The 14,088-nt window shown below is 36.6% G+C and overlaps 1 pseudogene; it reads right to left on the bottom strand.

The window, feature by feature from the left end:
* Positions 1 to 1,579: 1,579 nt before the first annotated feature.
* LOC119543805 lies at positions 1,580 to 8,588 on the bottom strand (annotated as a pseudogene).
* Positions 8,589 to 14,088: the final 5,500 nt, after the last annotated feature.

Consider the following 14,088-nt stretch of genomic DNA (forward strand, 5'->3'; position numbering starts at 1 on the left):
AGAGATGACTTCCTCTTCTTTGGCTCCACAGTGCCTTGCAATCTTCTAGTAAAATCCTAACCATAAGGAATAAGGTGGGTTTTTTTTTTTTTTTTTTTCTGGTTTCCTCCCACTAGACTTTGCTTCTTGATAACGGGGACTTGATCTCATTCGTCTTTGTATCTTTAGTTCCCTGTACATTGCAGGGCTTCTGTAAATATTGACTGAATTTAATTCTTGCAACAACAACTTCTTTTGTTTTGCGGGGAGAGGAAAATATAAACTAAATAAGACATTTGCCATTAATCTTTCCTTTCTTTTTTTTTTTGAAACCTTACAAACATTTATTTTGCATTTGATTTCATGGGTTCAAATGTCCACACTCAGGAACAAGTCCACTTGCCTCTCTTCAGTATTCCAACTCTGAAGTGTGTTAGCTGGACCAGGTGTGGCTCTACCCGGCTGCTGAGTCCTGGTCTTCCAGGGCCCAGGAGGCTCACCCCCTCGCCAGTGCTGGAACCACAGCAAACAAGGAGGAAGGCCACAGGTACAGCTTCAGACGGCACCATACACTGTGTGAGCCGATTCTCGAGGTCTCTCTCCCGCCCCCAGGACGGCGAGGCAGTGAGAGTCTGTCTTCTGGAAGAACAGCTCCAAAGGCACAGCCTACTGGTCTGCAAGGCCCTCTAGCAGCAGGACTGCCACGCTCCCCAGCTGGCCTGGGATGCCAGCCAGCTTCATCTGGGCAGCATGTGAGAAAGGGCTCCTTGTGTTTTACCATTCAGGTTCCAAATCTTTCTTGCCATATCTGGACCTGAAAGTAAGAGCTCTGATTTTTAGAAGCTAGATTCTTATTGCATTTGGACAGAATGGATAATTTGTCTTTCATATTTTCTTTGTATTTCTTTTCAACAGTTGCTTGGCCCAACATCTTTCTGCCTGCTCTATACAATAAAAATACAAGCTAAATGAGAATAGAAAAAAAAAATAATAAAGCATTAAGTTGTACAAATTACAAGTCTGTTCCAAAATATACTTACATTAAATAAAATACACTTTTCAGTGAGAGAGAGAGAGTAAATGATTCTAAGCATTCTGGCAAGCTTTGGGGCATCTAGGTAGGGCCGACCTTTCTGGAAAAAACTAAGAGAATTTGCATCCAATCCCCATTTGTACTGAGTTTCTTATGGCCAATCTGCCGTTACACTGAACACACCATTAGCATCACTTGCATGGGAAAATAACTTGTTTGGGAAAAGGGTAAGCAAGTTCTAGCCTCAATTCTGAGTTCATTAAAACTTTTCAAGAATGTCATCAACAACCTATATAGTACAGTTTTGAAAAAGTAAACATGTCAAGGTAAGCAGACAACTCTCTAGAACCCAAAACACATTATCTGGCTGTATTTAAGTTGAATTCTCCTTCGCACATGACCAGTTAGGCAGCATTTCTTCTTCAGAACAACGTGGCCACGGACTACTACAATCCAGGGGAACTGAGAGGGGATGTGGGGTTGGGGACTGGAGGGTTAACATTGTGTTTTAAGTTAGAGAGCACATCTGTAACATGCAACTCACAGTCCTGTGATCTTTTCCTTGTATCATGTGGTGTAATGTTTAATGTAGTCTTCAACCTTATTCCGGAAGTCCTCCTTGTCCCACATTTGATGTCCTGCAGCTTCAATATTCAATAGATCATCAGAATTCAAAAGGTCAGTAAATAAAGAGTTTAATCCCCAAACTGCATCCTTTAACGTCCTCGTGGGAGCCCAGCCAGTGCCATCCATCGAGTGTTCGTGCAGTAAATTAGACATAAGTCCCCCATCTCTGTGATGTTGGGGTTCCAGACTCTGGTCAAGCACTTTACTTTGGGAGGCACATGTTGTATGAATCAGGAACTTCAGTTTCAAACTTAAATTTTCAACCCCAGTAGTAACACTCATCTGGGGTTACCGTTAGCTGAAAACAATGGAGCATGTTTGGATCCGGAAAATGCACTTTACATGTACAAGGTAAATTAGCTTTAAGTTCTGTAACCTCTTTAACTAGCAGCTTGTCTCTCACAGAAACCCTCTGAGTAGAGTCTGACGCCGTGGCTGCTTCAACTTGCTTGCCAGAGTTAGCATTACCGCTCCCTTACCTGGGGTCCCTGGAGATAGGCTAGGCGGGCCCCGGTCCCAGCACCACGTGTGGCAACCACTAGTCTTTTAGAATTAATTAATTTAAGCTTAAAACCATTAGAGTGTTGACAATCAAAGTATGGTCCAATTTATATTTTGAAAGTATATTTTGGAAGGATGGTATACTGAGTACAAGTGTTTGCTCCTCTCTTTCTTGAAACACTGGTAAGTGACAGTAAATGATTATTATATTCATAAAAGTAAAGAGAAGTAGAAGGAGCCCATCAGCAGATAAGCTTTCAACACACATTGTGGAATATGGTAAGGCTTTAGAAACCTCTTGGTTTATCAGTGTAAGCAAGGAACAAGGCTGAATGTGTAGGAAAGGATTTTCTGCAGAGATGAAGCAGACATTCACTAGAATCCCAAAGAGGCTCCAGGTTCAAAGACAGCAGGTACACTGGAGGACAAGAGAAAACTCTGACTTGAAACAGGGGTCTTAATTGAAAGTCTGTTTACCCCAACAGGGTAAATGTGGGCTTCTCACATTCCCCCATTTCTCTATTCCTTTTCTTCTCATTCCACTTCTCCCCCTTGCTCTTCTTTTATCCCCATTCCTTTCCTTTAACCAACTCCCCTCCATTCTTCTTCCATACACTCCTCTTCTCCCACTCTTCCTGCAGTTTATTGAATTATTGGTCCCAAATCTTCACTCCACTGTAATAATATCATTTATCATTTTGGACTAGGTCTCATCGTGGGTGGAATATGCTTCCTCACCCCTTGAATTTGAGCTATGCCTTGTACCTTTCTTTGGCCTCTCTAGGCTTCAGCTCCTCAAAAATGTCACTCTTAGTTGCTCTTGGGTTGTTTGTCCTCTCTTAGGTTCTCCGAAGCAAAAGTCTGCTTTCAATGGCTGTCTTCAAACTGTCTCTCATCTGCAGCTCCTCTTCATCTTCTGTGCATTCTTCAAAGTGTCCCTCTTGGCTGTAGCTCCTCTTCAAAATGTCACTCTCAGCGGCACTGAGTTCCTTCTGTTTGTCAGCTCATTTATATGGCTCCAGTGATTTAATTTAGACCCACCCTGAATGGGTGGGTAACACCTCCATGGAAATTATCCAATCAGAGTCATTACCTACAGTCCGGTGGGGTGCATCTCCATGGAAACACTCAAAGGATTCCAATCTAATCAGCACTAAAATGTCTGCCCCACAAGATTGCATCATAGAATATGGCTTTTTTCTCGGGGACATAAAACATTCAAATGAGCACATCCATACTTTAATTTTAACCTGTTTGTGTCTTTATAGTTAAAGTGTGCTTATTGTAGACAGCTTATATTTGGGTTGTGATTTTTTATCTGACCTAACAATCTCTGACTTTTAATGGGGGTATTTTGACTGTTGACATTTAAGGTAATTTTTGCTATAATTAGGTTTGAGTTCATATCTTGTGATTTGCTTTCTAGTTGTTCCTTCCGTATTGTCCCCTTTTTCCTTTTTTTCAGCTTTCTTTTGGATTATTTGAACATATTTTATGGTTTCATTCTATCTCCTTATTAGCTTATTAGATACAACTCTTTGTTTTATTGTTTTAGTGATTGCTTTAGATTTTATAGTATACATTATTAAAATCAGCCTACCTTTAAGTGGGTTTAAGAAACTTCATGTATAGTTTAAGGAGCTTTCAGCATTGTATTTCCATTTCCCTCTGTCTGACCTTTGTGTTATTGCTGTTTTAGTTTCTTTTGGCTACTCAAGCAAATATTATGGAGTGGGTTTGGTTAAACAATGGGAATTTATTTGCTCACAGTTTTGAGGTTAGGAAAAAATCCAAATCAAGGCATCATCAAGGTGATGCTTTCTCCCCAAAGACTGTGGTTTTCTAGGATTGGCTGCTGGTGATCCTTGGTCCTTAGTTTGCCACATGGCAAGACATGTGGTATCATCTCTTGGTCTCTCCCTTCTCTTCCAGGTTCTGTTGATGTTCACCTTCTTGCTTCCTGTGGCTTTCACTCTTGTTGTCTGAATTTCATTCTTTTTATGAAGGACTCCAGTAATAGAATTAAGACCCATCCTGATTGGGCTATGCCTACCTTAACTGAACTAACATCATCAAAAGGTCCTACTTACAGTGGATTCACAACCACGGGAATGGATTAGATTTAGGGACATGGTTTGTTGAAGTATATACAGCTTCAAACCACCACACTGTCACACAACTACCTTTAACATATGCTATAAACCACATGACGTTTGTTATTTTTTTTTTTGAAAAAGTCAATTATTTTTAAAGAAATTAATATATTTGCCCCATAGTTACCTTTTCTAGTGCTCTTTATATCCTTGTTTAGATCCAACATTTCTTCTTGGGGGGTTTATCCATGATGAATGCTTTCAGCTGTGGAATTTAAAAAATATACATATTTCGCCTTCATTTTCAAAAAATATTTTCACTGGATATTGAAATCTATGTGTTTTTTGTTTTTTGTTTTGTTTTGTTTCTACTGTCTTCTCACCGGTGTTTCTGACAAGAAATGTGCTTTCTTATCTAATTTCTCTGTGCATAATGACTCTTTTTACTTCTGGCCACTTTAAAGGTTTTCTCTTTATAACTTGTGAGCAATTTTATTATACTTTGCATTTGGGTAGTTTTATTCAAGTTTCCTGTGCTTGGGTTTTATTGTGCTTCTTGGATTTATGTGTTTATTATTTTCATCAAATTTGGAAAATTTTCACTTTTCTTCAATTATGTCCCCACCTCTCTCTCCTCTCTTTCCCTGCCTATAATTATATATGTTGTGCCCCACGTCACTGATACTCTTTTAATAAATTATTTTGATTCTCTTCCCATTTTGTATAGTTTCTATTGCTATGTCTTCAAGTTCTTCTTCTTCTGCAATACCTAGTCTGTTGTAAATATTCCAGTGCATTTTTTTGCCATAGGAATTGTAGTTTATATCTTTATAAGTTGGTTTTGGGTCATTTTTATATCCTCTGTCTCTACATAACTTTTTGAACCTATGGAATGTAGTTATAATAACCAATTTATTGTCCTTTTCTGCTGATTCTAGTATCTGTGTCAGTTCTTGGTTGGTTTTGATTGATTGATTATTCTCCTCATTAAGGTTTGTGTTTTCCTGTGTCTTTGCTCAACTGGCAATTTTTAATTGGATGCCAGACATTGCAAATTTTACTTTGTTGGGGGCTGTGTATTTTTATATTCCTTCAAATACTCTTCAGTTTTTTTTTTTTTTTTTTTTATTCTGGACTACCCTTATGTTACTTGGATACAGCTTGATCCTTCTGGATCTGGATCTTGATTTTACGAGTTGCTAAGTAGGACTGGAGCAGTGCTCAGCCTAGTACCAATCATTACCCATTGCTGAGGCAGGGTCGTTCTGTGTATTCTGTCAAACGTTCATGAATTATGAGATTCTCAGATCTGGCTGCTGTGAACAGATACTCTTCCTGGACTTGTCTGAGTTCTAGGCATCATTCCTCTAATCCTTTCTGGTGGTTCTTTCCCTGCCCAGGTAGTTTCCTCACACACACGTGCTGATCCATGTTCATTTGAATACTTGAGGGATACCCCATACAGATCAAAAGTTTATTTTTGGATGCTGATATTACAGATGTTTTCATTTTTATGTGTGTTGTTTTCTCTTTTCAATGTGGTTGTGATAATTTTGTGATCGGGAAATTAGTTAATCCATTTCCATTTTAAAATAAGTGTAAACATTGAATGTCTAGAAATAATTAGACAAATTTATGATAGTTATTTTTTATCAGGGTAGGCAGGGTTTTCAATGATTAATAAAAAAGACAGAAAACAATAAAATTATTGAATTGCAGACAAATTTGAAAATTGTGTACTTCATAAAATAAATATATTCAAAGGTAAATGACAAACTCAACTTATTTACAAAAGTTTCTAATGTTCTTCATATACTAGGACTTTTTAACTGAAAAAGACAAAGACCATAATAGAAAAATGAGCAGATACATTCATCATACAATTTACAAAATAGGAATAAAAATGTGCAATAAATGTGAAAAAAATGTTCATTGCCATTAATAATTAAAAATGCTAATAAAATAACGCAATGATGAACATTCTTGTTAAAAATATGACGCGTCTTTAATAGACTCTTTTGGATAAATTCTGAAATGTAGAACTCCTAGGGCATGTTGTAATAAACATTTGGGGTGGGAGGGCTTTTGATACATTTTGCATGTTTTGCAGTATAGCAAAGAGTACCAGGTATAGCATATCAGGATATGTGTGTTTTTGGGTGTATATTTTAATATATTTTTATTAGACTGGAGAGCATCATGGTATAATGATAAAAACAATAGCCTTAAAACCAGGTTCCTGGGTTGAGTCCTGCATTTACCACTTACTAGATTATACTAGAAATTATTGCTAGCTGTGAACTTAATTGGCCTTGGTCAAGTTATATAATTTCTCTGTTCTTTTATTTTCTTCCTCTGTAAAATAAGCATATTAACGGTATCTTCATCAAAAGGTTCTGCTTTTATTTTATCAATTTTATTCATTTATTTAAGAAATGGATAATTTAGAGCATGTAAAGCACTTAGCAGTGTCAGGCACATGTAAGTATCCCATATATTTAGTTATTATTAATATGGAATGCTACTTAAAGATTGTAAATCATCTTGTAGAATAATGCTGAATGATAAAAAATTTTTTGAAAAATACAGTTTTAAGAGAGAAAAGTAAATTATAAGTGTTATGTATGTCAAATTAGTTTTTCAAAAATTGTGTTTTAAACACAAGCAAATATTTTCAGTGGATGTTTGTGAGTGGCTTCTTTTTTCTGCTCTTCTGTAATTTCTGCAAAGGCTTTTATAATCAGAAAAATCACCCTAATTAAATTAAAAACACACATGCAACTTCAGTGTTCCCTTTTAAGGTGCCTTGCCTAGCTTCTTAGTCCAAGTTAATTGCTCCTTCTTCAGTTCTCCCATAGCTTCTATTAGAGCATTGTGTCCTAATGACTTGTTTACATTTCTGTCTCCCCCACTTAACTCTGAGGCTCTTGGAAATAGGGCCCAAATTTTGTTTAACTTTATGTCCCCAGTGTCTGACATACAACAGACCTGTTAGGTATTAAAATCATCCTTAATAAGGTAAAACCCAGAACCCCTATAGCAGTGACTTGCAGTTGGTAGTGGTGGAAATAGTGCTTGGGGTATTTAAAAGCATATTCAATGTTATAATATAATTTTGTATTTGGAAAAGTAAAAAGATGTCAACTGCAGAAGATAAAGTTTCACGGATCATTTTGGGTGGTGGTGACAGACTGTTGTGTCTTCAGGTAGGTGGGTGGGTATGGAACATCCCACACTGGGCTGGTTACAGAATTTGGGGCTGAGGTGATGAAGGGCGTTTGTGTGGCATCATGCAGTGTTTACACTTAGAAAAAGGAGGCCTGGCTCTGAAAAATACTGTTCCTAGATTTGTGGTAAATGCAGGAAGTAGAATCTCCTGTTGGGAAATGGACATTCTTGAGCCTCTTAAATTCTTTGGGGTTCTTGCCTTTGGATTCCCAGATCTCCATACAGTACCTTTTTCTAAGTGCGTTATTACCTAATTGGGGTCCAAATCTTTCCCTTGGAGTTGAGGACCTCCGGACTCCCAAATGACTTTATTAAGTACGTAGAGGGGCAAAAAAGTACATATGAATGAAGTCTATACGGAGAGTAAAATATTTTACTTATGAAATACAGTTTTCTTATCCTTTCACAGGTAACTGGCTCCCATTCAATTCCACTTGAAATGTAGAACTAGAATAAGAACCCAACATGGAACCCCATTCACCCTACACCCACCCTATCCCCACCCCAACCCCACTATACCCTTAAGGTTCAACTCTTTCTCCCAGGCTTGACTTCTGGTCTGAGGGATGTGTCCTCCCCACAAGATGACACCAGGAGGGAGCTCCCCATTAGATTAGACCCTGCTTCTCAGCCATAGGGCTGTGGACTCGTTCTAGCCCAAGTTCAATAGTAGAAAAATATTAACCAAGAATGTTGAATGCAGAACCCTGAAAAAAGAATTGAGCAAACATTAACAGAGTGATTATTCCCCATAGCTGCATTGTGAGTATATATAGAAGATCAACCTTATTATTTTATTCATAATCTGAATATTCATGATTCCAAGAAGATATTTTTGAGGGACGAATTGATGTGTTTTTTTTTCCTGGTATTTCCTTTCAACTCCCTCACCCTTTTCAGCAAGACAGTTTGTTGTGTTTGCCTCAGAAATGCAGAGGAATTCAGAAAGAGAGTGATTCAGGGCTTTTAAGTCTGGAAAGTCTAAGCACTAGAGAGACTTAGAGTGAAAAACAAACATGGGATCAGCCGGGACCTTCTTTTACCTGCCCCAGGTAAGTCCGGGGAAAGCAATAGCCCCCCAGGTTCTCTGCTCCAAGATTGACAGGGAAACAGGAGTGTGCACGCATGGTTCAGCTGGCACATGTGGCTGTACCACATTTCAAAGTTCTCTCCACCATAGCATGGTGCAGGACAAACAGAAAACTTCAGGGTCTGGGAGTGGCGAACGCACAATTTCCTGCAGCCCAGAGTGGTACCAAAGTGAGAACATTTTCCAAGGTTTGAGAATGGCATGTTTATGGAGAGCACAAAACACAAAGAAGCCTTGCACTTGAGAATGAAAAGTCCTGAATATTTTGGGGCTCTCTGCCTTTCTACCGTTTAAATCCGTATTTTATTTTTGTGATCATATCTGATTATGGCTACAAAAAAAGCTACAGCTCAGTGTAAAACAAACTTGATTTTTTGATTTGAAAAGGTAGTTTCTGATAATAAACTGCAAATAGAAAACAAAGAAAAATTAATGGGAGGTTGAAATTTATTGAAAATAATTGTCTTTCTTTATAAATTGTAGTCCTGTAATTAGCCCAACACACAAATGCAGTATAATTAACGCTATGGATCAAAATGTGTGTTTCAAAGTACATAGAAAATTGTATAATTACAATGTAATTGAAGCCATTTAAAATGAAGCTTTGCTGCCTTCTCTGGTCTTAGATATTCATCAGTTGTCACTTCTATGTTTATTGATAGAAAAAGGTGAAATATATTAAAGTGTTTCAAATCTCAACACTCCTTTCCCTTGACAAACTTATATTTAGCTTTTTCTTATATAGTGGTGGCTGTGATCCAGTGTCACATAAAAGTCACACTAAGAAAATATGTACGTGTCATTTTGATGAAATATATAGCTAATGTCAAAATTGTTAAAATTCCAAAAATAGATAATAGTATTGATACTAGGAATAATCATTTCCATGGTTGACTGTCAGCATTTTCAAAATAAGTTCTTATTTCAAAAATTATGTCTTAACCAAAGGATTTTATACTAAGATTTAATGTGGTTTTTGAGCTCTCACCCAGAGCAATTTTTTTTCCAAAATTATTTTCCTAGACAGATATCACGTTTTCCAGGATTAGATAAGTAAAGGAGGAGGACTGGTTTCCTTACTGCAACCATCACTTCAAAGGTCCTATTGTTTCTAAAACACACTTGCATGAAAAAAAAAGAGGGATAACTAACAAGGAGAACCTCTGTCCTTGGGTTTATATCATGGGCTCTCTTACGGAGAAACAACGTATTCAATTGTGGGACTCTTGTTCGGGATTCAAAACAGAACCACCACATTTTCTCTTCTTGCTTGCATTTCACCCTTTATCTAGACTTTCTCCAGACTAACTTCCTGTTTATCTATTTCAAAGCCCATCTATTCCATGAACCTTTTTTTCCTTTCTGTTCTCTCAAATGAATGGGTCATCTTGTTGTTGACATTGTTCTTGTTTTATTTGTTTGTTTTTGAAAGATATTTTCCTACTTATTATTATTATCACTTTTTTGAAAACGGGCGGAATTAGTTTCTCCAAGTTGAAATTCCTCGTGGCATAGTTCAATGTTTTATTTATACACAGATGTAATACCTTCTGGGCCTTATCAGTTGGAATTGTACTTTTAATTACTTTTGTCTCTTTTTTTGATCCCATATCCTCTGTTCTTAGAGCACTTTGCTCAGATCATGTCTCTAGGATTTTGGGCATTTATAGGAATCTGTGCCCTGGAAACTTCTTGAAGGGAGGGGCTGTCTGATGTAATTTTGTGTCTTCTCATTGGTCCACTCCACCTATGAACTAGAGGCTGATATAAAACAAGGCTCCTTGACTCTGAGTTCGCTCTGGCAATTTCTTGGATGCTCCCGTTTGGCTCTACCAAGTTGTTGCTACATGTGACCCAGCTTGGGCACACTGATGTGGCATCTCATACCTGACCACTGAAGGTCTCTGTAATGCCCCACCATGCACCACATCCTCTCCTTCAAGGGGAAAGCTGGGCAGGGAGCAGCACTTATTCCTCTCTGTTTTCCCAGAACTAAGGACATAAGTACTCAATAAATATTTTCTGCCTAAGTGAGATAATCCATCAATCAATTAATTGATAGGTGAAAGTCCGGTCTTCCTAGTAATTAACATACCAAGTAGTTAGGATGAGGGGTTATCTCTCTGGCCATGGGGCAGAAGAAATGGAAATTTAATGCATGATTCTATCTGTATTAGCTCCATTCTCCAACCAAATGAACTTACCATGTACAGACTGTTCCGCAGAAGGTGTTAATTCACAATGATTCAAATTAACATTAATATTTGCAGACATTGCCTTTCATTTATCTTAGCTCATTTACTTTATCATAAAATAAAACTGAGTTAAATATTTCTATATGCAGAATAAATTTAAAGTGGTTATGTATTACAGCAAGCCTCATAAGGCATTAATCTTCATTACTGCAGAGACATTTGATAATTCCCTTAAGGATACACCACTTGAGTTACAATATTCCTCAAGGGAAAAGATGAATGCTTTGAGATATAAACATCTTACATATTTCTTCTATAAATGGCTCCCAAATAAAAGATTTCTTCCAGTAGATTTAAGGATATAATCCAAGAAAAACTGGAATTATCTATTGAATTGAACTGATAACCCCAATTTTCACATCTCCCTGTTGCCAAGCCCTTTACTATCACCCTTCCACACTGATCTTTGATTTGGCTATGTAATTTTCTTTGGCCAATGAGACAAAGAAAATTGGCTTAAGGAGAGGCCTGAAAAGTGCCTATGCATGTCCACTTCTTCACTTGGACTCTTGCTACTACCAAGAGAACACATCCAGGTTAGCCCGTTGGCACCATGTGGAATTGGAGAAGAGCCTAGTCATGCTAGCTGAGGCCCTCCCAGACCAACCAATCCTAGTCCACCTACCAGCTGAATGGGTATATAAGGGAGCAGATCCTAGATCAGCTGAACTCAGTCCTGATCAGTAGAAGTGTTCAGCAGACATTTAGCTTGATGAGAAATAATAGTTGTCATTTTAAGGTGCTAATTTTTAGGGAGGCTTGTTACATAATATTATTGTAGTACTAGATAATTGATAAGGGTTCCTAATTTTCCTGTAAGACTGTGTGAAGTCTACAATTCATTTGAGAATACATAATTAATTTAGATTTGAAAGTTTTCAGTAATTTCAAGTAGAAAGGAAACATACAAATAAGTTGGATTAGAAATTGAAAGCAAATTTTTTTTCCAGCAGGAATAAAATAATCAGAGAAAATAAGATAATTTTCAGAGCCAGTATATCATGTTAGTGAAACAGGCTCTGGAGTCAAACTGTCTGGGCTAGAATTCTGACTCAGACACTTAGAAGCTGTTTGACCTGGGTCAGGTTACCTAATCTGTCTGTACTTTCTTTCCCTAATCTGTAAAATTGGAAAACCTACTCAACAGTGAAGAAGAATGAAGTTCTGGTACATGAGACAGGAATGAACCTGGAAAACATCATGTTGAGTGAAATAAACCAGACACAAAAGGACATATAGTACATAATCTCATTGATATGGAATAATTACAACAAGCAAATCCATAGAATTGGAAACTAGAATACAGGTTACCAGGGGCAGGCGAGGGGGTGGAGTAGGTTAATGTTTGATTGATACAGTTTCTGTTGGAGTGATGGAAAAGTGATGGGATGTGGGACTTCAAATAGAGTTTGGGGCCAGTATCTGTTGCTTGTTTTTTATCTGGATATTTTAAAAGACTGGCATCAGTTGTGAAACCACAAAATAATAGGAGGAGCAGTGGGTTTCAGGGAATTGAAAATTTGAGTTCAAATTTTGTGATAGGCAAGCCAAGGAACCTACTGGAACTCAATTTTTCTATTAGTCAATGAGGGCTTAGTTGAATGGGATGATGGTTAAAGACTGTATACCTTAAAAATTCTTTACCTCTAAACTGACCCCTTAGTAGCATAGTACTAAAGATAAACAATTTGATCTTATGTCACAACTATGGATTAGTGATTTTCTTAATAAATTAATAGCTTTAAATGGTAACAGAGTAGCAGTGATAATATTTCAACTAAAATCTACTGTTTTATATAAAGAAAAAAATTTATAATATTATTGGTAATAAATCTTTCTTGATGACATGCATTATGCTAAATACTGGTGGATGCTGGGGACTAATGGGTAAAAGCACATAGTATGGACAGTGTAGTAGGAAGACAGAGAAATAAACAGTGGTTGACTATGGTAATGAGGTTCATGTCTTACATGTTATTCATGCTGCGTTCTGTTTTTTTAATTCTTTTTTTTCTCTGTGTGCTTCAATTTGTATATTTTGTGTTTACCCATTTTTTTTAGCTTACTTATCCATTCTTCCTTGTGTCCAGTCTGCTGAACTGTATTGTTCAGTTCTAGAATTTCCGTTTCAATATTTTCAATTCTTGGTTGACATTTTCCATGTTTTAACCTATTTTGTATGTATGCTCTTTTTTTTCAAGTATATTGAGGATTTTTGAAGTCACCAACTCTAACTGTGGATTTGTTTATTTCTTCTTTTAGTTCTACCAGTTTTTGCTTCATGTCTTTAGAAGCTCTATTATTAGGTGTCTGTTTATTTAGGACTCATATTTCTGGAAGACTGACCACTTTATCACTATATGATGTCCCTCTTTATGCTTGATATTTCCAGTTGATAATATTTCTTATCCTGAAGTCTATTTGGTATAATATAGCTAGTCTAGTGTTCATTTGATTAGTGTTTGTGTAATTCCTTTACTTTTAACCTATGTCTTTATACTTAGAATAGGTTTGTTGTAGACAGCATATAGGTGGGTCTTGCATTTTTATCCAAATTGACATTAATTTCTGTCTTTAAACTGGTAGTTTAGATCATTCACATATCATGTGATTAATGGCATGATTGGATTATACAGATCCTTTTGTTCTTTGTTTCCATTTTCCTCTTTTTTCTACCTTCTCTGGTTTAATTGTGTATGTTTATGATTTAATTTTATCTCCTTATAGACTTATTATTTGTATCTCTTTCAAAAGTTAATGATTGTTCTAGAGTCTACAATATACATATTTAATTGATCAGAGTCTACCTTTAAATAGTATTAAACTATTTTATGGATAGTGTAAGGGCCTTGTAACAATATACTCTCAATTCCTTTATCCCATTATTGGTGCTGTTGTGGACATATATTTTATTTTTATATTTCCCATAAACATACAATAAATTGCTACTATTTTGCTTCAGACAGTCAGCTAGATTTAGTGTAATGGTATCAATCTTTGAAAATCTTCCTTCTACATTTTTGTAGAACAGGTCAACTGAAAATGAATTTCCTCAGTACTTATTTACCTAAGAGGCTTTACTTCTTCTTTTTTGAAATATATTTGCTCACTATAGAATTCTGAGTTGATAGTATTTTTGTTTCTGTCAAAACTTTAAAAAAATCATTCGTTCTCTTCTAGCTTGCATAGTTTCTAATGAGAAATCACTATAATACTTACCATTGTTCTTTTGTATGTAATATATCTTTTTCTTCTCACTGCCAGTAAACTTTTTCTCTTGGT

Source organism: Choloepus didactylus, chromosome 9 (genome assembly GCF_015220235.1).
Source record: "Choloepus didactylus isolate mChoDid1 chromosome 9, mChoDid1.pri, whole genome shotgun sequence".
Taxonomy (NCBI): domain Eukaryota; kingdom Metazoa; phylum Chordata; class Mammalia; order Pilosa; family Megalonychidae; genus Choloepus; species Choloepus didactylus.